The sequence below is a fragment of the Fukomys damarensis genome, unplaced genomic scaffold, assembly GCF_012274545.1.
Source record: "Fukomys damarensis isolate Sample0158 unplaced genomic scaffold, DMR_v1.0_HiC HiC_scaffold_5, whole genome shotgun sequence".
Taxonomy (NCBI): domain Eukaryota; kingdom Metazoa; phylum Chordata; class Mammalia; order Rodentia; family Bathyergidae; genus Fukomys; species Fukomys damarensis.
In genome coordinates this window covers 13,850,567-13,876,365 of record NW_022900917.1, presented here as the reverse complement: position 1 = coordinate 13,876,365, position 25,799 = coordinate 13,850,567, and the positions used below count along the sequence as shown (strand labels likewise).

The following is a 25,799-nucleotide window of genomic DNA, read 5'->3' as shown; positions in this document are numbered from 1 at the left end:
TAAAGAAAGATATACAAGATCAGAAGGCCTAAGTATATAGAGAAGGTGTGTGGAAATCATTTACAGTCAAGAAGAGTTTTCATTCCTTTAACCCTAATTCTACAAGAGATCTCTGTTAATTTTGATTTGCAAAAATCTTGACTAGTCATAACAACAAGATCTTATAATTCAATTGGCCAAAACCATCTGAGTGCACTCGTTAAAATTGTCTTCTATGTTTGTCTGTCTTAAGCGTTATATGTGTGTCCTAAATGTTCAAAGATGTTTGTATGTTTTTGATCAGAATGATGTCAAATGCAAGTAGATTGTTGATTTTTAAAAAAGATATATCTTGTTAAACATGTTGTTAAAAATGTTTAATTGGCTATTATCAGAGGTCTGAATTATAAATATGTTATTGTAATATGTTTTTGATGGTTATTTTCTGTAAAAAAAAAAATCCTATTGATACAAAGCTACATTTCAGGACATAAGAATTCATATCTGGTATACAAAATGTATTCATATTGTTTGACCATGTAGGGTTTCCAGCATATTGTTTATGAGAATAACCTTTTGGTCCAGTTATTTGCCCTTCTTTTCTGTTCCACCTACTTATGGTTACAGGTATATTTATAGATCCGCTACTATCCCTGAATAGCTTGAATCTGGAGACCGAATTGGGACCCCAACACTGAAGCAGCAGAGAGAACTCCAGGATATATCTTGGTGCACAAGCGGAGACTTTATTGTCCAGAACAAGGATTCATTGGAACTGGTTTGGCTATATTTCAGCAACAAATGGACTTATTAAATGAAGAAGTTGAAGGATTGTGGTTGCATACTCGGTTGGCCTGTGATCCCCGTTATGTCAATCTCTGTCTCACGCCGTTTTCCATTGTTAATCATTCCCAAAGGCTTTTAGAGTTATCTGCTTATATGCATGGTCCCTGGAATTCAACCTTCCTTAATTATATCAATTCTCTTACTTTAGCCATAGATGTATTGAGCTCCATCCGAGCTAAGCCTGTTACCTTGGATATGGATTTCTTAGCTGAGGCTTGGGAGAATTTGAAACGCTTGTTTTCCCCCTCATGGCTTCTAATCTGGGGAGGAATATTAGGAGTGTTATTATTGCTTGTTATTGGATCTTGCTGTGTATATCGCTGTTGGCAACGAGGGCGTTATCGCTATGAGCATTTGGCCTTGGCAGTAGAGGCTGCCTCGGCTGGCAACGAGCCGCGTGTAGCCATTTATTTGGCTCAGGCCCGTCGCGCCTGACGGAGCTCACGTTCATGTTTTCTGCCCTTGGGGGACCCAGAGACGGGTAAGGAATCGAGGCCATACCTACCAACCTAAGACAGGCACAAGGGACATAAGCCCTTCTGCTGATGATGGGTAAGGAGTTATGGTGACTCAGCCGCCTAAGACAGGGCCCCTTTGGCACCTTCCTGATTCTCGCGCAAGAACAGGAGCATGTTGCGGGCATGTAACGTCGACTCCGTTTGCCGTTGCCTTCATTGCTGCTTTTGTTAAAAAGGAAAGGAGGAATTATGGAGAACCATAGATCCGCCCCTCCACCATTTTATGATATAGCCTATGAAGCCATTTTGTATTAGGTTTAGTTTTCCTGTAGATCACATGATATGTTCCAGTGGGTATTTGATGTATCCTTATAAGGTAATAATCCATTCTCTGTATGCTGATTGGTTGCATTATGGTATATATGTTGCCACCCCTTCCGGGCGCAGAGAGAGAGAGTGGGGTAGAGATCCGGAGATGAGGAATTAAAGTAAACTCCTTGTGTATCAAGTGTGTGCCTCTTTGCTCACGTGTTGCCAGTTCAGGCCCCTGTAGTCGCAGACCGAGTTGCTCAAGGCAATCCGGCTCATGACAGATTGCACTTGTACGTATTAGGCATCAGCTCCAGGGTGGGCCCCTTCACAGCGCTCAGTCATGGCTGCCCGCCTGGTGTCCGGTCTCTGCCTCGGCAGACCCACTCTTCAGCTGTGTCTTTGTGGCAGCGAGGCTGAGCTGAGCTCCTGCTGCCTTTCTTTTGGGGTCAAACCTAGGGAGCCTCAGCAGGCAGTCAGGATGGAAGAGAGGGAAGTGGAGGTATTGATTCTCCTCGCTTTCCTCAAAGGGGTCCACAGGCCGGGTGTCTCTTCAGCGGGCCTCTGCTCCCGTCCAGTGGTCTTGTCCATCCAGCCCTCCATTTGCTGAATTCCGGCAGGGTTTCCAGCATTTCTTTCAGGCCTGAGAGTGACAACAGCCTCCGAGTATCACACTGTGGAATGGAGGCTATGGCGAGCCATTATGGTGAGCCTTGACACAGGCCTAGCCATGATTGAACTTTGAGCCACCTCGCTGGCACGGACGTGCTCTCGCCCATAGCCACGGGTGAGTTCAGCTGGTAGCAGATGTAACCCATAATGGTGGTTACTGTTTCCCTCTGGAATGTGTGGGCGGTACTCTCACTCCAGTGCAGCCCTCGCTCCCATGCAGCTGGAGAGTATAAGAGGAAGAGGTTCTGTAATAAAGCAAGCAAGGAACTTGAGAAGAAAGGTGCCTCCCGTCTCTCTGTCCTTGTCCTTTCAGGTTTAGGATCTGCTGGCAGGATCCTGACGTCGCGGCTCGCGACAGGAGGCCGCTTAGCCTCACTTCCTAAATGGCAGTTTATCAAACTCTCCCCAATTACTTGTGGGTTTCCTGTTGGGCTCTGATAAATTTAGGCAATAAACTAGACATGAAAAATCTTGCCCTTGGGAGTTTCGATTCTGTAAGAGGAAAACATAATTTATAAACTAAAATAAGCAAAATAATAATAGTGAAATTAGCTTTGAGAAAACATTATTTACTTGAGATAGAGAAACTAGTCTGGGATGACGTACAGCATTATGTAAGGTGGCCAGGAAAAGTTTTTAGAGGAAGTGATATTTAATTTGAGTGAGTTCAGGGGTAGGACCCGGAAGTCAGGAGCCAAGGCCGGAACCAGGTAGTGAGCCCCGCCCTGGAGGCGCTGGCTGGTGGTGCGCATGCGCCGGGAATGTTATGTTGCCTACACCGATTTTTTTCTGCCCATCTCCTTGGAGACTCCAGAAAGACAATAGATCAGTAGTAACTTCTTCCCTGATGGAAAATACAAGTGTTGTTTGTATTGTGAGTGACAGTCCTTAAAAAGTTTCTTTGTTTTTGGAGATCTAAGTCAAATACAACCCCTCCTCACATCTTTCTCTTTAAAAACATGCCTTGGGCTTCTCTATTTTGGCTGCCACTTTCCGTCTCTCTGCCTATCATCCACTTGTCTGCGACTGTCTTATGCCATTGCAAAAGTCTTTTCCAGGAAGCCAGTCAAGCTTGCGACTTGTTATTTCTCAGAGCTTGCTCTGAGGTTTCCCCGTTTTAAAAAGCGTAGAAGCAGTGGCTCTGACACTAGGATTGTGAGGATCAGATCCCTTCTCCGCAGGTGTCTTAACTTTGGGAACCTCGCCCGGGCTTTGTTTCTGACCCTGACATTTCCGGGGCCAGCTGCAGCCTCCCACAAGCAACCCAGGCTGCAGGGCGAGTTTGCAACGCGACCTCCTGCGGTGCCACTAACCACGGAAATGTAGAACTCCTGCTTTGGGTGGGAAAGGTTTGAAACAAGTTTTTAAAAACAATTTTAAAAATGTAAAACGGAAGGATACGTTGAATATTGAACCGAGAGGACTACGTTTCTATTTAATATTGCCAACGCTGGTTTAATTGACTTGCAAGAAACGGTTATACTGGATCAGCCGATAGTAAAAACGAACTCATGCAAACCCTTGAATTTCAGAATATAATATATTCATTTGCCCCCTGAGGGACCCAATGTGAGGGAAACTCGTGAAACGTTGCAGAATTTATTCCACACTTGAAGCCCGGGCGTCCTATTGAAATAATGGGGACAATAACAGAGGCAGAAAACGTACAATTGTGTTCATACCAGAGAGAAAGGCTTGGGACTTGTCGCAGAGGTAAATAAATAGTCTATGGACACAACATTTTTGTAATTGCCCGATTTCACAGATCTGATTTGGGCATTACTACAGAATAACCACTAGATGGCAGGGGTGAACAACATGAAGAAGTCTCTTCCCCCAGTAAGACACTCGTTTTTGTTTTGCTCCTCATTTCCCTCTTCATTTCTTATAAGCTCTTTATCCATCCACTTTCCCTCTCTCAGTACCTCACTGTATTTGTGTCTCAGGCATAATTTCAAACAACTCTACCTGTTTCTTTAGAATTAGAGCTGAAAGCCAATCACATCCACTCGAAATCTAGATACTATAAATGCACGAGGTATTTTCTCGAATTTAAGAGATCTTTCATAATTGCTTTGTACTTGAGCTGAGGATAAAGCTTCAGAGGGTATCAAGGATCAGAAAGACTTAGGCTTGCAGTCCTGGCTCTCACTCTGGCAGGTGGGGCCTGGGGTGGAGATGAACAGCCCAGAAGTAAGATAAAAGCAGGACCAAGGCCGCTGTCCAAACCGTGAAGCCATATTTCCTGTCTGTGAGATTATCAAACAGGGTGGTTAGAGAAGGATCAAAGTGCTGAGCTGAAGTTACTCTTCAAAAGAAAGCAAAACAACACTCCCTACCCCAGCAAGCAAAGGGCAAAATATGGAAACAACAGCACAAGTGAGCTGCAGACCTTACTTGAGACTACCATTTTGCTGATCCACTGGATAAAGGAGAAACTTTGGTTCTGAATAACAGCCATGCACGTGAACCCCAAGGTTGGGAATGAGGCTTAGGTTTCCTGTTGTCTCACCCCTTGAAGTCATCTTTCTCTGCTCTTTGTATCTTTGTCCCGTTTATTAATTTATTCATTCATTTATTTTTCTATTTTCAAAGGCTTTTCCTCTGGAAAATTCTGGTTCTGCTTTCTTAGGTATAGAATTGAAGTTTTGTTCCTGCCTCTCTCTAACACTCAAGGGCAGGCTTCAGAGAGCCACTAGAAGGTCAGGACACCAGTGGGGTGTTCTCTGAGCGTGAAGCCAGCAGGATTTCCAGGACCAGCTGACCCTCACCTTGTCTCTCTGACCCATCTCTCTCTGTCTTTCTCACACATACTGTTCCCAAAAATACACAAATGAGAGATGAAAACACACTGAAACATACATTAAAATGAAGCCAGTTCCACACAAATGAGATTATGGAAATCCCCTTCTTTGTTGGTATCCTTGTGTCATTTTCCCTCATGTTAAAGACCTGTTTTTAATAGGAGATTAAGAGAGAGGACTAGACACAGCGAAGTAATTCCTGGGATCACAAACTTAATGCTAAGAGCTACAGTAGCCTACTAAAACTGGGAGTGCACAGTCTGGTCTAAGAGTCCACCCCACAGTCCTGCATCTGAACTGTGCAGCAGCACAGGTGCAGGAATACCTCTGCTTAGCTGAGGTGTGGTTCTCTCACTGTAAAGCCAGGGCTTCATCTACGCCCGCCACAGCACTGCTCCCAGCGCCAATAAGGTGACAGATAGAAAGGGGCTGGCTCGGTGCTTCAGGAAGAGGCATCATTATGTGGGGACAGTGCCAGAGGAATCTCAGGTGGCAAGACCTTGGATGAGCTCCTACAGTCTCATTTGTAAAATGGTGACAAATCGCATTGTTTAAAAGGTTACTGCTCCTGAGTTTGGGAATAATTCTGTGAATGTCAACTATTACAGTATTATTGATATTGCCTGTTTCTTTCTTAAAATATTATTGAAACCAAACTATGCTATGTGCTTAGCACTACATTGAAGGCCAGGACAGAATAGACAAAAGGATCATGTTGCAGTCCTTGCTTTCAAGAATGGTACAGCTTTGTTGATGAGGACAGAGACAGGTGAAAACATTGCCGCTTAGAGTAACAATGTGAACGGACCGAGGGAGGGTCAGTAACCAATGACACGGTGTACAATCAGGTCTGATAGGTATCAGAAAAGAGGGAAAACATTGCAGGGCTGCCATTGTTTTATTTTATTTTTTAATTTGAGGGATAAATGCACAGATGTGGGGACTGGGAGGACTGGTCGGTAGTGACTTGCTGTGGAGAAGTTGCTGGTGCAGTACAGATGAGGAGATGAGACAGATGCTCATCTTGGAGCGGAGAGTTCCTGGCCGGGGGACTCAGAGGCCCTAGCGCAGAGCCCTCCTTGGTGTGCTGGAGGCCGCTGTGGCCAGAGCACAGGAAGCGCATGGGCTATCGAAGTAGATGAGGCATTGCTGTGGGGTGCTGGCTGGAGTAAGCAGAGTGTGCAGCCCTCGTGTCCCGTTGCAGAGACCCTGGCTTACCTTTGAGCACGATGGGAAAAAACCAAAGGATTGGAGCAGAGAGATAGCAAGACCTGGCTGACTTCTGTTTGCACAGAATCCTGGTGGCTGCCGTTTTGAGGAAAAGGTGACGCAGGGAACCACAGGGGGAGAAGTAATTTAAGAGAAACTTGCAATATCAGAGGTGAGATTGGAGGTGTCTTGGATGTACATGTGTCCTTCAGGAAGTTTTTGCTATAGGTAAGATCTTCAATTCTGGTAGGCGTGTGATGGATTCAGGACATTGAGGGAACTACAACAGTGCAACCAAGGACGTGAAAGAGGACTTCTGGAACTTCAGAAAGTGGCAGGGACAGTAGGGTTGGTATGTTCAAAGTGAGGAGGAGTATTTTTCCGGGGATTACAGGCAATGAGTCTTTTACTGTAATAAATAAAAAATGACTTAAACATTCACATTGCTCATAACTGTTGGATCTTACTGTCTCAATGAATTGTCTGCTGTAGCAGAAATGGCACATGAACCGAGTTCAGCTTCCGGAAGGCTATGGCGATGTCACACGAGTTCCTCTCTGAAAGCACTTAGCACGGGGCCTGGGCCTGGGCAGGTGCTGAGGCATCAGCATCCCTGTGTCCCAGGTTTGCCCTCTCACGCTGTAGCAAGCTTCTCGAAGTCAAGAGCAAGGCCTGCTATTTCATTCCTGTTGTCATTTAGCTCCAGAGAAGGAGCCCAGTCATCGATCCATAACCATTTTGAACTTGAAATCCTTTATGTTTAGGCACTGAGTCCCAAAATGTCAGTTCTCCAATTTGGTACTCACACGAATGATCAGTCAGTTTGTGCAAACCTCTCATGTATGGGGGCTGTTCTGAAAATATCTTAATCTAGTAAATACAGGACGGCACATCAATTTCTTTTTAAAATAAGCATTCTAGGTGATTCTGCTGCAGGTCAGTTGAGGACAAACAACGCCCGAAGATATGAGGTGAGCTCACCTGAAACAGCCTGAAGTCAAGCTTGCATCCAACCACTGGGACGGGCACACACGGCTGGGATGTCCCTAAGTAATAACGCTGGCTAAGTGCCCCCTCTCTGTGCCCCTGCTCTCCCCTCCCCTCCCCACCCCTCCTCTTGTCTCCGTGAGACTCACACACCTACAGATGTTTGGTTGGTGCTCTGGTTCACCCTGACTTCTAGGACTCATCTTAAATACATGTGGCTTGGCAGTTTTGTTTTTGTATATTCTTTCATAGCAGAGTTTGGCCAGTTTCTGTTGGGATTTATCAATTTTGAAAATGGAAAAAGCCACCTAATGGTGTCCCCTTTGATCCCTATAGCTTTTAGAACTATAGAGTTTTGTTATGAAACATGAGCTATATTGGCACAATAATGTTTTTTTGAGATGTTAATTTTTCAAATTGATGTGTATTAATGTATCTTCCTAGGGAGCTCCATCAAGCACACAGAAATGATTTTGTTTGCATTTTTCACCTCTCATTAACAGTAATGACATTACAAAAAAAGAAAATGAGGAGACTGGAATAGCTCTGAGTCATTTCAAAAGAAATAAACCCTTCACAATTAGTGAAAATAATCCTTAGTCTAGAGGTTCTCTTTTGATTTAGAGACTATTTCCCCTTTGTGTGTGATGGTGTTTGTGTGTGTGTGTGTGTGTGTGCACGTGTGTGTATTCATGCTTGTGTTTGTAACTCTATTAAAAGGTATTTCAGATGTTAAGTGAGGATGACTTACACCTTGTGTAATACACCATCATTTGATCCCCCCCCCGGTAGTCTTTGTGTCTTGTATTTGAGTTTGGTAATATTTTTAGGAACCTTTGCCTCCCAATATAATAGCTAAAAATATCAGCATGTAATAGATATTATGATAATTTCAATTTTTGAATCTCACCTTAACTTGTTTCTGAGCTTTTCTCTGGCCACTGACCAAATTGTTACCAAATATGAGACTATAGGTTCACTTTCCTCTGAATAAAGACCCTTTCAAACTTCTTTTCATTTTCTTGTTGTTAACCTAAAATACACCTTTTTCTCTTTTTGAAATGACAACTATCATTTATCACCTCACATAGCTTTTGTGATTCCTCTCTTCTTGATTAGGTAAAATCTCGCAGTTTCTTCAGAGTTACTACCGTGATATTACAACTTACGGTACGAATGCTACTAACAAGGACAGCAGCAGCTGCAGCAGCTACAATTATTTACGGAACAATTATGCCAAGAAACAATCACTCACCATCAAAACAATCCAAGAAGGTAGGTATCCTTATTACTGTATTTTTCAGGTGAAGAAACTTAACCGACCAGAAGCTGAAGGGATTCTCTTAACTCTCACAAGTAATAATAATAACTGAGAATCAAGGTTGCAGCTCTCAGTGATGGAGTACGGAGTCCGATGCTGTTGGTCCACTGCTGAAATGCATAATTTTGTATTCCTATTGGAGCAAAAACTTATTGACCACATATAACCACAGCAGTTACTGTTTCATCAGGTTCACAATAGTCAGGCTAGAAAATAAGCTTGTAAAAAATGGAAAATATAGCTTAGCATCATTATTAGATGTAACCATTTAAATTAAATATTTGCTAAATGAATTATATTAGATACAGATTCCACAGAGCTCTTTCCAGTCTTGGCAGTGTTTTGGTCAGCAGTATTTGTAGTTTAAAAATAGATTTTCATAACCAGAGGTTTTTTTTTTTGTAATTGTCAAAGAGTCATGAAAGCCAAGATTTGAAAATGAAGTTGCTAGCAAAATGATTGAAATTACTAATACTTCTTAATAATAACAGTTGTTATTACTGCAAGTGGTCATAACTTGAGGACAAAGCTCTTAGTCCTGAGATATACACTCATTTTGTTTCATTTAGAATTCTTTGTAAATAATAATCATTATAATCAGTTACTAAAATTTTCCTTGGTGTTTAATATATCTGATACTTACTGCTAATAAATATGTATTTTAGTATTCTAAGTGATTCAATATTGAACATTTTCTTATTTTTTTGTGTTGCACAGGACTGTGATATCGATGGTGCCCAAGGTAAAGAGTTAGCCCCACAATTGGCTGTTTATAGAAGTGAATCTGGCTGAAGCCAACATGCCAAGGTCAGAATAGCTGGCACCCAAATTCTGTTCCCAAGACTAAAACCTTCTGACTAGAAGGACCATGTTCGAATTACAACCATATATTTTGCCTATTCTGTTCCTAATTCGAGAATGCTTTGTCCTGTCCTTCATGAGTCTTGCTTATGTTAATTTCCATAGAAACCACACGTTGCCTTTACCCCATTGATTGCCAATAAAAGTCAGTGCCTGGGACTGGCCAGCGCCTTTGTCGGTTGCACTGTCATTGGTCATCCTGGCGCCCTGCTTTCTCTCTCTTAGTTCTGTCTTTTAGTGCATTTTTTTCTCCTCAGGCCTGGGTCATATACTGAACATGTGGGTACTGGAACCTGACTATTGGGGTTGCTGGCATTGTGTAGTTTATAAAAGTCTTTATTTCTGTGGGTAAATAAAAAAGCTTATATGTTCTGATAGAAAATATTTGGATCATTTTGATTCTCTCCCTGTCTTTCAGGTACCCCTTTCTCTGTGTTGTGTGGATTTCCATTTTTATTGACTCACAGTTGGTTCCTAGGGTAGAAGCCATTTCAGTTTTCTAGCACTTAGGTACCTAAAATCTACCCTGCTACGATTTGTCTGAGGTAAATAAATATTAGGTAAAAAAAAAATCAACTTAAAAAGGGAATAGATGCATAGGAACATAAGGAAATAAACACAAAAGGGACTTTTATTTATGAAGGCACTCAAAGTAGATCTCTTTAAAATCAAATGATTAGGGATGCGATTTAATTAATGAAGACGATGTATTTAGAAATTTCACAAACCTTTAAAATGTAGCACAATTATTTGTTAATAATAGGTACTATTGGATAAGTCCTTGTTACTCAACAAATAAAGTAGGCAAAGCCAGGTGTAACTAAGAATATTGATTACACTGTTCAAGGTATGCTCTCTAGAGCACCTTTAAGCTCACATTTTCTATAGCTTTTCTGTGTCATACACATCAGGAGGGTCTCAGGTTGGAGTGCTCGCCATTACTTTTGCCTCTTCAATTCAGAGCGAAAGGATTAAGAATGTGCAACTGGGGCCAGGGATATAGCTCAGTAGTTCCGCTGCCTGCCTTGCAAGCACAAGGACCCGAGTTCGATCCCTGGTACCCTCCCAAAAACCCCCCCAAAAACAAACAAATAATGTGCAACTGATTTTTAAACATAGTATGCCTTTCACCATTAAGCCTTCATTGCCCTACATGAGTCTTCTCTTCATATACAGAAATAGTTATTTAAAATTAACTTTTAGTGATACACTTGGAAAGATTTCTAACCACTTATTGTGAGGTTGAAAAAGGAAATTTTCCTCGCAGCGACTGTATTGGACGTTTAATTGTTACCGGCTGTCTGCCAAGGGGACCTGAAGCACAGCTGAAAGGAGAATGCAGGACTGTACTCTCCTGGAGCTGTAGCCCCTAACAAAAACTCAATAAATCAAATCAAATCACACATTTCCTTCCAGTCAGCAGACTTCTTAAAACTGTATTTTCAGTTAACGATGCTGTTACTTTTTTCTTCCTTTTTGAGGCTTTACTCTGTTTTCGTATTTATGTGATTGACAGTTTTTTTGATTTTCTTTCTCCATTTACTAAATACCTATTCCTCTCACTTTTAATAGCATATTTGAAAACAAAATATGTCAAATGTTCTTTGGGGAATGAATGAAAATGTAGGAAATACAATCTGTCAAGTCTCTAAAATCCTCTTAATTCCTTCATCCAGAAATACTGCAGCAAGCAGTGTGCACGGTGTCAGGGTAAGCTGTTTCAGGGTGCTAGTGGTGGACCCACCGGTCTTCCCTTTGTGGTCCAGCAGGTTAGACAAGCAGTTCCCAGAAAATCAGTTCAACATTGTGTGAGATAAACACTGTGAGGTTATCAAGAAAGCATGCTCTTCTCAGTAGGAAGAGATTATTCTTTTGGATGATGTCACAGGAGAATGGTCTTTGAACCAGGATTTGGAGGGAAGAGGAAGATAATCTTCACCCAGGCAAAAAGGAAGGGGATAATACTCGAGGAATGGACAGCTCAGGACAGACACATTTGCAGACGAATGCAAATCAGTGTCCATGTCTGCAAGAGCAGTGGTCAAATGGGGAAAGGGAGGGGAAGCCGGAAATGTGGCTGAAAGGGTGAATGCATTCATGGGTGAATTCATTTGCCAGAAATTGAGCAGCCATCTGAGCGAATTAATATGATTAAAGCAATATTACAGTCATATGAATTCAGTGCCAGTACACAGTGCTGAGGGAGGAAGATTCTGGGTATTGAATTAGAGGATAATTGCAATAGTCTACCTGAGAGACACTGAGGAATAAACTGGAATGAAAGCTAACATTTTTGTCTCTGAGGTCACAAACAAAATAAGAAGGGATGCTTGAAAGTAACGAGGAAAATGTGTGCACACACTGATTCATTCTCATGCATTCCTTGAATGGCTAAATGTGTACCAGATGCCAAGACTTGTGCTACCCAGGTTGGAGAGATGAACAAGATGGTGTTTTCCTCATTAAGGAGTTCATGGTCTACAAAGGGAGGGGAAAAAAAAAGCTCAACAGTTACATATCCTGAGAGGGCCTTTCCCCCCTCCTGTTAGTGACAAATTTTCTCTGATAATCCTCATATTCTTCAGTTGGGGTTGTGCTTAGTAATATTCAATGATAAACTGGCCAGAATCAGGGTAAGTCTGGGATGTGCCATCTATGTAAAAGAGTCTGCTTTCCTTGATTTAAAGAGTGTTTTTTTAGATCCTGTTTACTGCTTTGGGCTCACCTACTGCTAGTAGCCAAGGATAAAAGATCCCAGGCAGGGGAGGATGAAAGGCAGTAAAAGAGGGAAGGCACGCAGCCTGCAGACACACCTAATTGGCAAACTTCCCAAACATCCCGAGGCCTCTTCAAGCTTTGATGAAGCCTTAAGATCTTGTTTTCAGGGACTGAATGTCTTTCCAATGGGTGATAGATCCTCTTGCCAGGATAAAAAAGAGCAGAACGGGCCCCTTAGCCTACAACTGTCATCATTTCACTTTACTTGGACAGCAACCGACTGATGAAGAGGGCTTGAGCTTCTAAAAAGGAAGGAAAAATGCTTCTTTATTACTCACCAGTCTTTGGGCTTTGTCAGCAACATTAGAGCACTTGCCAAATAAAATAACTTAGCGTGTGGAAATAAGTACAATTTCCATCCCTTCCCCGCGGACAGCAAGTGATGACTGGAGCCGGCAGTGTATCAGAGTACAAATGAGATGCTCTGGGTTGTTCTTCCCTGTGGGCTCCTTGGTGCAGAATGGAGCTCAGATTTGCATGGCTGGATGAATAAAATGTGCAGGCGAGTTTGCACAGGGCACGGATGCATACCAGGCATATAGTAGGTGTCCAATTAGCCCTTATGGAAGGTGCTGTATGTTACATACTTTTCTTCTGTGTCCTTAAGTTCTCTAATTGCCTTCTAGATCATTACGCGTGTATAGAAGAAGGAAGGAGACATTTAGAAAAAAGAAGGCATTGTATTGAAAATAAAACTAAACTAGCTACCTGGGGTCCTAGCTAGAAGTCTAATTTTGCAAAATCATGTGATACATATCTCTATGTTTGTATTATCATACATTAAATGTGTCTGTATATAGTTGTCATCTTAATCGAACATTTTAAACTGAAAAAGAATGCTAGATCAAGTTTCCCCCAATTCAAGTGTATTCTGTATATAACTGTCTCTAGGTAAGATCATTTCTATGAGTTAAATAAATTCAACTTATTTTCTTTCTTTTTAATATTTGGCCAAATATAAAATTAGTGTGTTAATTCTAAGTACTTTTGCATTAATTCAAGTGATGTGTATTATTACCTTTATCATTTTAAAACATCAGACTAGTGTTTCAAATTTCAATGCCTTTTCTAATTGTTAATATTTTACTTGTAGTTTAAATTCCTTGGACATACTTTTAACCTAGATTATCTTTGATTTGTACAGTTAAACAATTAAAGGTTAGTAAAATAAAGGATATAAAACCATAAGATTTAAAAATGACCTTCAGATTTTATTTATCTTCATTCCTCATTCCTCGTATCCAAAATAAATGCATATTTGAGTGTGTAGGGAATAGAGCTCTTTCATAGTGTGTAGGATTTTGTGGTTTTTAAAATTACACTTGAACTGTTGCCGCTATTGCTATTTAAAAACAAAATAACAATAAAAGAACATTTAATTATGCCTGCCCAATAAAAGGGATTCTTCCATGCCTTGGTATGGCACTTTCATGGCTAGAATAACTACTAATTTCTACATATTTAACACCAAACATATGAACTCTCAATCAGACTCTAGTGTTTGCGTTCCCCTTGAGTTCTAGTGAGAAGCAGCATTGTCTTGAGGAGCTCCTTGAAAGTGGAGATTCCATGGGAAGAGAGGTGAGGGAGAAGAAAAGGAAAACATGGAGACTGCAGTAGTCTGTGCTCAGAGATTCTGATCTCATAGGATCGAGGAGAGCTTCTAGAGTCTTGCTTTTAATAATAACCTCTCTGGTGCATCTGACAATACTCACACTGTGCTCAGAGAAACACTCTCCCTGGGCTTTTGAACCTGTGCTTTAGGCCAGTGCTTCTCAAACTCTCACTGTTCCCATGTCCCCTGTGCCCCACGATATTCATGTACCTTTGTACAAATACAAATGTCATAAAATAACATTTTTGTTAAAAAAATAAAGTGCTTCATTTTTGTGATTTTTATATAATGAAGTTCTTTGTAAATCTAGGGATAGACTTAATTACTCATAATTTTTTGGTTTAAAATTTGCATTGAGATGGAGGACTTTCTCATGGATGATTAAACATTTAGATGAAATGGCAAATAATCACCTGCCATTCAAATTTGAATGGTGTTTTAGAACCGGAATGATGCATAGACTTTCTTTAGGAAGGGAAAGTTTCTGGAATGATTGAGAATTGATGCTAGGCCATGTGAGGCTATTCAAAAGTTTTAAATTGATTACCATCAGCAATATGTTTTTCTACTTTTGGCCTTTCAAAAATCAAAGTTGGCCTCATTTGAATAAAACTAAGTTGGAAATATGAAGGGAAATTTTGGAAGTGACTTCTTTTAAATATATATATGTGTACACACACACACATATATATGTACATATATTTATATTTATTTCAGTTTGTAGTTGACATGGGTCACCACCTGCTATTGAAGAGGATTGTGATTGAGTTTCTTTAAACTTTCTAGAAACACAGTTCATTTAATTTGTAGAATATATTGCCCTGGGCCTGTCCGGTACAACTAACTCTGAGCAATGGTGAACTTATGCTATATTGGTGCAGTCTGATACATTAGCTACCAGCCACAGCTACCTGTTGAATACTTGAAACGTGGCTAGTACAATAGAGACACGGAATTTTAAATTTTATTAAATTTTAATGATGTGTACTTAAATAGATGCATGTGGCTGCTAGGTAGTTATATTGTACAGCCCAGGTCTAGACAATACATTGAGAATTCATCAATAGCCGTAGAACTTACCTACACTTAGCCATATAAAATTCAAAATTCTTTACAAACCTCGAGGTGCTTTAAAATGTATTATGACTGGAATGATGGTTATTTAATTATTTCAGAGAGAGCGTCGTGGTGAAAGGAGTACCGTGATGCGAAGAGTCTCCTCCACCATTTGGGAGAGTTATCTCACCTGTACCTTTGTTGTTTATTTTCTCTAGTGGAATAAGGAGAGTTTAAAGGTTCCTCTCAACTCCAAGATTTTTGTGATTCACAGGAAGACTGTCACGTCTAGGTACTCAAAATGAAGAGCATAAAAAAAATCAAGGAAACACTTTTCTTGGTTAGTTGCTTTTTACTTTACAGATTTTTCCTTGGTGGAATTTTCTGCTTTTGTTATTTCCATTATTATTATTATGCCTCCTACTTATATAGACATTTCCAAGCTCTAAGTTTCTACATGTGTGACCTCTTATGTGTAGGTTCTTCTTGTTACAGTGATTTACTATGATCTCTTTGATGTTCTGGTCTCAAAGTAAGTGCATCTGATATGTGCTGAATTGTGTCTCTTCTTCCTCCAATTTATACAATGTCCTAACCTTTAGTACCTTGGAATGTGACTCTATTTGAAGATAGAATCTTTAAAAAAGTAGAGTTAAGATGAGATCATTAAAGTGGGCCCAACCCATCATGACCAGGCTCCCAGGACACAAGAAGAGGGTGTTAGATGCAGATTTGCCAAAGAAAGAGCATGGGGAGCTCAGGGAGAAGGTGGTTCTGGGAAAGGAAGAGAAAGAAAAGAAAAGAGGCCTCCGAATAAGCTAACCCTGTTTATCTGAGACTTCCAGCGTCCAAATTAGGAGACAATAGGTTTCTGCTGTTTGAGCCACCCAGCCTGTAGAACTATTCTGGCAGCCCTAGCAACACAGTGTCTCTAAAACACTAAACTTAATATATTTTGTCAGATTTGCCCATTCCTGAGATTGTTTAACTTTTTCTCTTCTTTTTCTCTTCTCTTTTTCTTCTTCTCTTCTCTTATAGGCATGTCATCTACCTCCCAGGAAGCACAATGGTTCAAATACGTCAGTGAAGAGCTACACGATTTTTAAAGCACTATACTTTGGTATATTTATTATTTATTCCTCACTTCTGTTTTTGATAAGTCTTGTTTTTCTTCTCTTGCTATGAGATTCCATCCTTTTGGACTCTTGTCTTTCCACTTTACTGTTTATTTTAATTCTGAGCAACTTCTAAAATGTGGTTCAAGTGGACTCTGAGTTCGGGATGAGCCCTCTCTCTCCTAGACTCTACACTTCCATTGCTCTCCACATAGCGGGACATACAGCTTATTTGCTTGAGTTCAAATTTCCTTATCTCGTTGACATTCTTTGACAGTCTTTGTTTCCCAGAACAACGGGGCACCTAGTGTTTGACAGGCATTCTAGAAACATTTTTGGAAAGAAAACATGCAGGAGTTGCAAGTCTTTAGGTTCTTGATTCCTTGATGGCTATATTTTCTCATCTTTCTTCAGATATTCAGTGTTCATTGAGCACTTGCCGTATGCAAGACACTCTAATTATTGACCTTGCACTTCACTTGGTACGCACACAAAGCCCTAGTCAAATCGTGTTTTCCTTTTGCTGGATTGCTGGGTCAGGTAATCACTCAAGCAGAACAAGCATCTGCTTGATTGTCCCATGTTAGTTAATACTGATGTGAGCTTAATATGCTTGTATGAATAAAACTTGGGTAGTTTGCTTTGTATTGAAGTCACTTGGTCTCTTAAATATATCTTCTTTGATTATTCCTTCTTGGAATAAAATATACAATCGATTGAATTCAAAGAAGTCCTATGTCAGTTGGAAAAATAAAAAATATCACTTTTAGAGAGGCTGAGTTCAGGTTATTAAAATCAGATTTTACTTTAATTACAAATGATTGTTTTGGCCTTCTTAAACATAAGGTCTCCGAGCTAAATGTGCTAAAAATTTAATATGAGAAATATTAAGGTACACACAGTAATGGCGTCCTTTTATTTCATAATCCTTTGTTTTCTGATTTGACTTGTACTTTTCGGAAAAGGAAAGTTCAAAGTGGGAACAAAGGCAAGCATGAGTGGCAATAGTCTCTCAGTCTGCAGCTTGAAAGAGAAAATTGCAAACAATAAAAAAGAAGAGCTAATCATCATCTCCCAATTCAGTTCACATGTCACAGAATAAAAAACACAGGGCATGAGGACATGGAAACCATCTGCTTGAAATTCTGTTGATGCAGTCGATAATTTCAGAAAGTCACGAGGTGAATTCTGTGCCTACCCGCACCTTCTACGCCATCAGAGAGAGGAGCAAACTATGCCTGGCACCTCTGAAGGTGGTGGTGTGGGAGCTTAGAATTTATTATTCATTTCAGCATCACTCTGTGCCGTCAAGACGTACGGGCCAAAAAGGGCTCCTTGTTCAGTTCTCTCATTTAATGCATGACAGCAATGAAGCCCAGAGGAGTTAAGATCTGGGACAAAAGCAGATGTTTGTTAATTCACTCGAGTCTTATTTTCACCATTTACAATGGCAATGATTAACACTCATTTGAAGCGGGCTACTGTTATGTGAAAAGTTACTGTGGCTTTTTAAATATCTAGGTACATTTCTGCTGAGATATAGAAACTAGAGGTTTAGGAACAATGAAGAGGTTGATGGAGTTGGCTCACAAAAGGGTTAAGAGAAACAAAACACCCTGAAACTGAACAGAGGAAATATTCCATTCTGCAAAGTTCAACTCTATAACTGCAAGACACTGCAGACTTCGGATAGGTGGTCAATGAAGAGCAAAGTGGCGTCTGGGAGCCGGAGTTAGAATTCTAGCCAAACTCTTACTAGCTACATGCATTTGGTAAATTTTACTAAGCTCGCTTGTCTTAGTATTCTTGTCTTAAATGAGAAAACCAAACTGGTACAGGACTATCGCCCCACAGCACGAAACATGCCTAGGACAGTATAAAAGGTACTGTGAGATGAATCTTGACTGTGGGCTGGACCTAGTGACCATTTCCAACCAGGAGACTATGGAAGAGGTGACAGTATTTCATTCCTGGGGTTAATTTAAGAAGCTGTAACTTCTGTTATGCTAGCAGTCCCACTCCCTTGATGGTTTTAGTGAAACCAGCATCATGTTGCACAAGTCTGCATGGCAAGGACTGAGGCCCTCGTTCCGACAACCCCAAAGGGAATGGAGTCCCCCAAACAACCTCTGGAAGTGGCTCCTTCCCCAGGTGAACTCTGATTGTAACCTCAGGAGAGACCCTGCAGCAGAGGCCCTGGCAGCATCCAGCGTTCCTAACCCATGGGAACTGTGAGATAATACATTGGTATCGTTTAAAGTCACCAGGCTTTAGGATCACTTAGTATGCTGCCACAGGTGACTGGTAGTGTTCCAAACAAAAGGGTGAGTTAGAATGGACGAGGGAGGGTTTAGGAAGAAAAGCTATGGAGACAAGAGTGCCGAGGTTGTTGAGGGACCTTCCTGGGAGCCTCGAGAAGACTGTTATGAACAGGGAAGATGGTGTAATGCAGACTCTGATGTGAATCTTTACCTGTTTGAAAAAAGCATATTAGAATGGCTAGGAGAATGGTCGTCATGGGTCTGGGGTGATGTCACGTGATATCTTGGAAACTATGGAACAAATTAGGAATTTCTTTCTTATTCTGTGATAGGAAACAAAACAATCTGGTTAATATTTTGACTCTCTTAGGAGAAATGCTTGTGTAGGTGTTTGTTGTGGGAGTATTAGCAAGAATTCTGTATGATCAAGCAAAAGATAACATTGGTTTGGATTCAGATAGTAGCCATGATAGGAAATAGTTGAGGCTGTGTTTGGTAGGTAGCCACAACTGTGCAAAGAAGGAATGTGAAGTGTCATGTTCCATAAAAAGAGAGGAGTCGGGAATGATTGTTAAAGGTTTTTAGTCTGAGAAACCCAGTAAAAACTTTCCTTTTTTTGAGTTGGGGAAGTCCAGAGAGTCTCAAGTTTATGGGAAAGAGTAAGAATTCAGTAAGTACCTATAGACATGAAGAAGCAAAACTGAGAAATCAAGTGGACATAGTAGATGTCAGAGAGGGGTGTGCGCTGGAGACAAAAATGAGACTGTCGCCAATATACAGGTACATGTGGACTTAGGGAAATTATAGTTCTTCAGGGGAGACCCAAAGTGTGAGTCCTGAGGCTCTCAACTCTTAGGAGTGAGCCAGTGGGAGGGTTCTGGAGAGGGTACTGGAAATTCTCACAGGAAACGGCAGCATGGCTGTTCAGAAGCCAAGGTAAGCCAGCTGTTCCACTGTTTTTGATTTTCATATCAATTGTTCTCAAACTTAAGAGTACGACAGTTGCTAAGAGAGCAGGTTAAAACACAGACTGCTGGCCCCACACACAGTTCCTGACTCAGTAGGTCTCGAGTTTGGCCCTGGAATCTGCAAGCTGAACAAGTTCTCAGGTTGTTCAGATTGATGTTCATGTTACTTTTATAAGGACCACAGTTTGAGAACCACTGTTATCAGAGTTTACCTAACTGTGGTCCGCAGAATATTTGTGATCACCATTCTTTGATTTTTATCCACACAAAACTTACTGATTTCAGTTACAGGCACTTTGGTAGTCATTAGGGGTAGATACACAAATACAAAAGTATTCAGGATCTAAGAGAGTACTCACACAGCAACATATCACAAAGCAGTGTGCTGCTACACCAGACATGGGCCAGACAGAGTAGCAGTGTGGAGACAGAGGTTTGGGATTGGAAATTTTGAACAGCAGCTGTGATGCTTTAACATAGAATGCTTTAGATGACTAAAAGGGGGAAATGCAGTGTAGAAGTTAGTATGTGCAAGGACCGGGGGAGTGAGCAGGCAGATGTATTCATGAGACTCAGGACCTAGCAAGAAAACCAACTTAGTTGCAGGCTTTGAAAAGACAGTGCAAGAGGATGAGGTTAGAATTGGATAGATGTGGATCTTACATGTTTGCCCCTTTGTTTGCCTCTACTCAACAATCTTGTTGGATTTTCCACAGATAAGCAATAATTATTTATTTGAAAACCAATATGGGTGAAAACATTGGGGTGTCATCAGAGACTTAACAAGTCAGGTGACTGGTTTCCTTTTAAAAAGATGTAAAAAGCAACACAGAATATATATTTTATGTTTCTATTTATAGGAAATATCCAGAATAGATTAAATCCATAAACAGAGAGAAGCTTGTGGTTGCCAAGGGCTGGAGGGAAAGGGACTAGGCATGACTATCTATTGAAAGGGGGTCTCTTTTGGGAGGATGAAGATATTTGGGGAGAAGAGTTGCATGCTGATGTGAATCTACTGAATGTCATCCAACTGTAACTTAAATATGGTTGATTGTGTCTTATGTGAGTTTCATCTCAGTTTAAATATGTTGGCATAATAAGTAAAAATTTAAATGCAATATTTAAAACTTTCATATGTCATTGAGAATGCAGATTGGGGCTGCACATGTATGTCTAGAGAGAAATTTCAGGCTGCTTGATTTTACAATATAAAGGTTGTTAACCATTAACCTGTGAACAGTATAATATGAATTTCTGATGAATAAAATGCAGCTTAACTAATACACTGAATTCTAGGAACTTTAATAGTTTAAATGAAGGTAAACTTTCTTTTCATTTTTCCCCCTGATGACATTTACTGACTGGCACGACTGTATTATTATCTTGAGTATTAATGGCTCAAAATGGCAATGCATTGTTGAACACACTGTTACTAGTGTGAAAAAAAGTCTGAAAAAAATCAGTCCAATATTGCAAATATATAAATCCCTTTAATGTCAATTATCTCAGCATATAAACTACTTCCAGGAAGAAAGCATTCAGCTTTTTGCTTAAACATAATTATTCAAAATCATAGTAAATTCTAGCTTATAGGAGAATATAGGTACATTTACTCAGTATTTAACACACTATTTTTATTTTGTGTATTTTCCTCCTTACGTTTTTTTAAGTAGAATGTGCATAAAGAATCTTATTTGGCCTCCTCTGTGGCAGAGAATTGAGTTTATCATACTCAGAGCAGAGTACTTCACTGGTCTCACAAGGTCTTTCCCATCCTCACCCCTCATTTCAACTCTATATCAGTCTTACGTCCCAGCCATCACTCTGCCTTTTAATTTATGTTCTTTGAGATTTATTCATATACCCGTTCTAGAAAGATATGATGTTATTTAGTTAATCTTTGCTTTTAATTTATATAAATGATATCATACAGGTCTGATTCATGCCAATCTACATTTTAACAATGCCTCATGGCACCATCTTTTCTGCTCAACTCTCCTTTCATTTTGTATTTCCAATATTATAGTTTTCATATCCAATACCTCTGGATATGATTTCCCTATGACTCAATTCTTATGTCATACTTCAAATACTGTCGTTTCTTTAAGGATTTTTATATTTATTTAAAAATGTTACTTCCAATTCTTACTCCACCCAGTGCATTACCTTAGCTTCCCCTTCTACTGAGGGTTGAATGTGCTGTCTTGCTTCTATTGGGCTTGTGGCCTCCTGCTGAATCTGGGAGTTGTTTGGGAAGGTACCTCAGTGTGAGAGCTTGGTGTTACCACCTGGGATAGATCACTGCCTCCTCCCATCCTTTCTTCCTCACCGTAGTAAGTCTGGGAAGCAGAGTATTTGCGTGTGTTTACAAGTTGGCAGCTGCTGCTAATCCTGCTGATCAGGTGGTCTCCACCTACCTGCACCTGTTGTGTTTTGCTCCTCTCTGCTGGTTCCAGGATCTGTCCAGGCTTGGACATTAGTTCCCCTGATGTCTCTGGCTGGCTAGCTGTTGGCTGTCTGGCTCTTGCACTGCACGTAGTTGGTAAGTGGGTGGATTTGGTTCCAGGACCAGGCGAGTTGAGATAAAAGACAGATGGCAGAAGTTCCTCTCCCTTTCTTCCCACAAACCCGATTGAGGCCCCTCTTCTCCTCTAAGCAGAACTTTTCCCATCCCTCATTATCCCCACCTGACGTGGATCTAAACCGCTTTTACTTCCTCAGAGCTTTTTAAAGTTCAAGTATGTAAAACTAACCAATCTCTGTCTCACCTGGGCAGAAAGTTTGTTGGGCACTGGGGCAGAGTCAAGCATCTCTGGGGGGTTTGCTATCCTGGCAGCATCCTGAAATTTTTACTTCTATTTTTAATGGAGAGACCTATAGTTTTCCAATTTGTTTTATTGTTTACCTTTTACTTGTCATGGTACCTTGTGGTTTATAATCATGATGCATAATGAACAGATTGCAGGATATGGTAATACATTTCTTGGATAAACTCAAATTCACTCAATCTCCCCTTCTGTTGGATATGTGAGGTTCTTTCCACTGCCCCAACAATACTGAGAGCACTAAATGATGACTGTACAATATTTGTACATATCTGCCTGTTCGGCTTTGTTTGCCAGTATTCTGAAAGAGTTAAGGTGTCCTCCAACAGTGCTTTAAGTTTTAGGAGAATCTGCTTTTTTGTGTCTGATTCATTTTCTGCGTGGGTGGTGCCTCGCTCTAACCTTGTCACTGACAGAAAAGTTCAAATTTCACTCTCTTACTATAAGAAGAAGCCTGTCCTTGTAGCTCTCTCCAAGTGAAGCCTTTGCCTGCAGACAATGATTACATTCGCTCTTCTGTCAACATCGCGGTCCTTGCTAGGGTCGGTTTTCCTCTGGGTTGAAACTGCAATCTCCTTGGTTCATCCAGGCTATTTGAACAAAGACAGATTTTATTTAAAAGGTACAGGCTGTGCTCCGGATCTGTCTTGTCTAGATTTTGTCGTGAGCGTGATGTTATCCATTGCAACAGGAGAAATCAAATGAAGGAGAAACCTTCCTTTCACTTTATTTGGCCGAAATGAATGTTCAGATAATGTAATTTTAGTTTTTATATAAACCCATAGCGATTTGGTAGACAGCATCTGAAAATAGGTTAGTGAATCATCACGGGAGGAAACTTGAGAGTATTTGGCTTTAAAAAAGGATGGCAGCTGAGAAGGTGCAACATCTTCTCCTGCAGGCCACACCCATCAGTTAAGGTGGAGGAAGGGAGAGATGGGAAAGACTCCAGTCTGTGTCTGTGTAGTTCATGGTTTCCGCGTGTGCTTACTCCCCTCACTTCAAGTCCTGGTGTCCTTGACAGCTGCTCACCCTCTGAGCTGCACAGACTCTGGGACCAATTTGGGCCGCAGAGGCAGGAGACTTACAAAGACCTCTTCACCAGCTCCCATAATGACATAAGGGTTGCTTCCCATGCACCTGAAAAAATGAAAATTAAAAGAATGTCAGCAGTCATTTAAGCCAATCTGCTGTCCTCTGTCTATTGACTTGGATTGGACTCTTTCCATGGTTTGAAGGCCTCGCCTCCCTGGAGTGCTCATTTATCCTTGGAGCATGTTAATGAAAAGTTCTCTTGATTTTTTTTCTTGATTTAATACCTGCCTTACTGGCTTACTTTTGGAATCATACAGAAAAAGGGTGTATGAAAACATTTATCTTGTTTCTTTTTAGTCTTTTTTTTTCTTTCATTCTGAAGATCAATATGTTCAGGCCATATAGGCTCCCTCTCTCTCTCTCTCTCTCTCTTTCTCTCTCTCTCTCTCCCTCCCCCCCATCTCTCTCCTATCTTTTGATAATGTCTATTCCTAACCATTTCAAAGACTTAGTAGATATTTTTGTCCATATTCTTGAAATAAGAGCTCTAGAGCAGAACATAGAAGTTTGCAGACACCTGGTATGTTAATTACTTTTCTCTCATTGCTGAGATAAAACAGCTGGACCCAAAGTTAAATGGGGAAAGGTTTATTTGGCTTATGGTCCACAGAGGTTTCAGTCCATAATCAGCTGGCTCCAAGGCAGGGTGGAAGAGGGACAGCAGTTCATGGCAGACAGTAGAAAAGCAACACAAGAGCTTTACAGTGTCTTTTTGCTCCTTTTATCTTACTCAGATTAGGGCCCTGCCAAACCAGTCACTCATGTGTAGGTTTAGTAGTCACGCGCCCTTAATGCTAGCATCACACACTCTAAATTTAGCTACCTTCGAGAAAAAGACTGCATGAGCCTTGGGGGGACATCTAGACACAAGCCACATACCCGGGAAGCAGTACGTGTTCGGGTGATCTTCACCTGAGACACGTGGCTTTCCAGATGTCCTGGAGACTCTTCAAAGTGCGCGGACACCCATCTTCTCACTGCTCCAACTGATATATCTGGACATGTTTTCCTCCCAGCAGTCTGATCCTACTTGGATCATAGCTGCCGAAAGATGACACCCTAATATGAGTCACTTTTAAGTTGCTCATTTTAAAAGAGGTTTGCAAAAAATGCTGCAGGATTTCAATAGGAATATAGTTCGTAATGATTGATAAAAACATTATTATTTATACCAGAGAGTTAATCTTTAGTTGTAGCTTGACTTTTGTGGCTGAAAGCAGGAGAAAAGTAAAATAGAAAAAAAATTAGTATCAGACTTAAACTAAAAGGAAACTTGCATTACATATCATATTCTCCTAACTACACAAGTGATGACCATTCCTAATTCACATCAAATACCTGGGATCATTTGTATCTTGAATGATTATTTGAGAGGTGATTCTAGTTTATAACTCTTCATTTTATTTCTTTTTCTTTTGTAGTTCCTAATGTATGAAGATAATTGTTTAAAAATTTTTAAACATTTTCTTTTCAGTGCTAGGGATTGAATCCAGGATCTTTTATGTGCTAAGCACACATTCTACCACTGAGGGATACCCCAGTCACTTTTGAACATTTTTGGTTGGTTTTAGTCAATTTGTCTATTTGATACAAAACAAAGCCTGTTAATATTTACTGACATTTTAAATTCAAGTTTACCACAGGGTTTAATGTACCAATGTCCAACTATATAAGAATACAAATCTGTAATATACTTTTTAGTTAGTATTTTTATGAATAATTATCTTTTTATTTGACATAGTTAAATTTACATACAAAATATGTAGACATTCCCTTCAAGAGGAAAATATAGCCTTGAGTTTTGTGACAACTATTCCTTTATGTATTTTTCTGGTTTTGCTATGTATGTATTCCTAAACAATACATTGCTCAGTTTTGCCTATTTTGGGCCTTGGAAAAAATACATCAAAGTTGGTATTTTTTTCTACAGCTTGCTGCTTTTGCTCAACATTATGTTTGTGTGATATATCCATATGGATGTGTATTGTGTGGTTCATTTATTTTTAATGCTGAGTAGATATAATTTATTTATCCAGATTACCATGGATACACAATGGAGTTATTTCCAGGTTTTTTTTTTTTTTGGTGGTTATTGTTTGTTTGTTTCTATCTGTTATAGACAGTGCTGCTAGGACTATTTTTTATATGTCAAGTGGTACACAGATGTAAGAGATTTCTGGTGTGTAAATCCAGAATTGGCGGTACTGAGCTGTAAGGAAAGTGTTCAATACTTGTAAGTTATATCAGCAAAAGGTGAAAGTTCTACCCACTCCATATCACAGCAATTACTTGGTTTTGTCAAACTTGAAACATTTTTTGTTAGCTGGAGGTTATGTCCTGTCCTTCATTGTGATTTTAATGTACAAATATTTGATTATCAAGACTGAATTTCTTTGAATGTTGTCAGTCAGTTGATAGTCTCTTTTATTCAAGTGCCTGACTAGATTATCATTTTGTTTATGATTTGTAGACTTAAAAATAATATTATTGGTGCTAATCATTTATTGTTAAGAGAACCATGTATATCCTATACTAATAGATTTTTAAATTGTATTTAGTACTTTTTAAAAATTTTAACTTCTTGATTTTAATGCAACTGAAAATGTCAATCTTTTTTTAGATCAGTGCATTTTGAAT

At 40.1% G+C, this 25,799-nt stretch overlaps 1 protein-coding gene across 1 annotated transcript in view; it reads left to right on the top strand.

Annotated features, from left to right (window-relative positions):
- Nucleotides 1-25,799, top strand: part of LOC109117891 (protein SMG5-like) — a 124,152-nt gene that overhangs the window by 77,268 nt on the left and 21,085 nt on the right. Inside the window, 3 exon segments of the mRNA XM_033759937.1 lie at nucleotides 8,384-8,539; nucleotides 15,114-15,235; nucleotides 15,934-16,015. The gene's annotated coding sequence lies outside the window, so the exon portion shown is untranslated.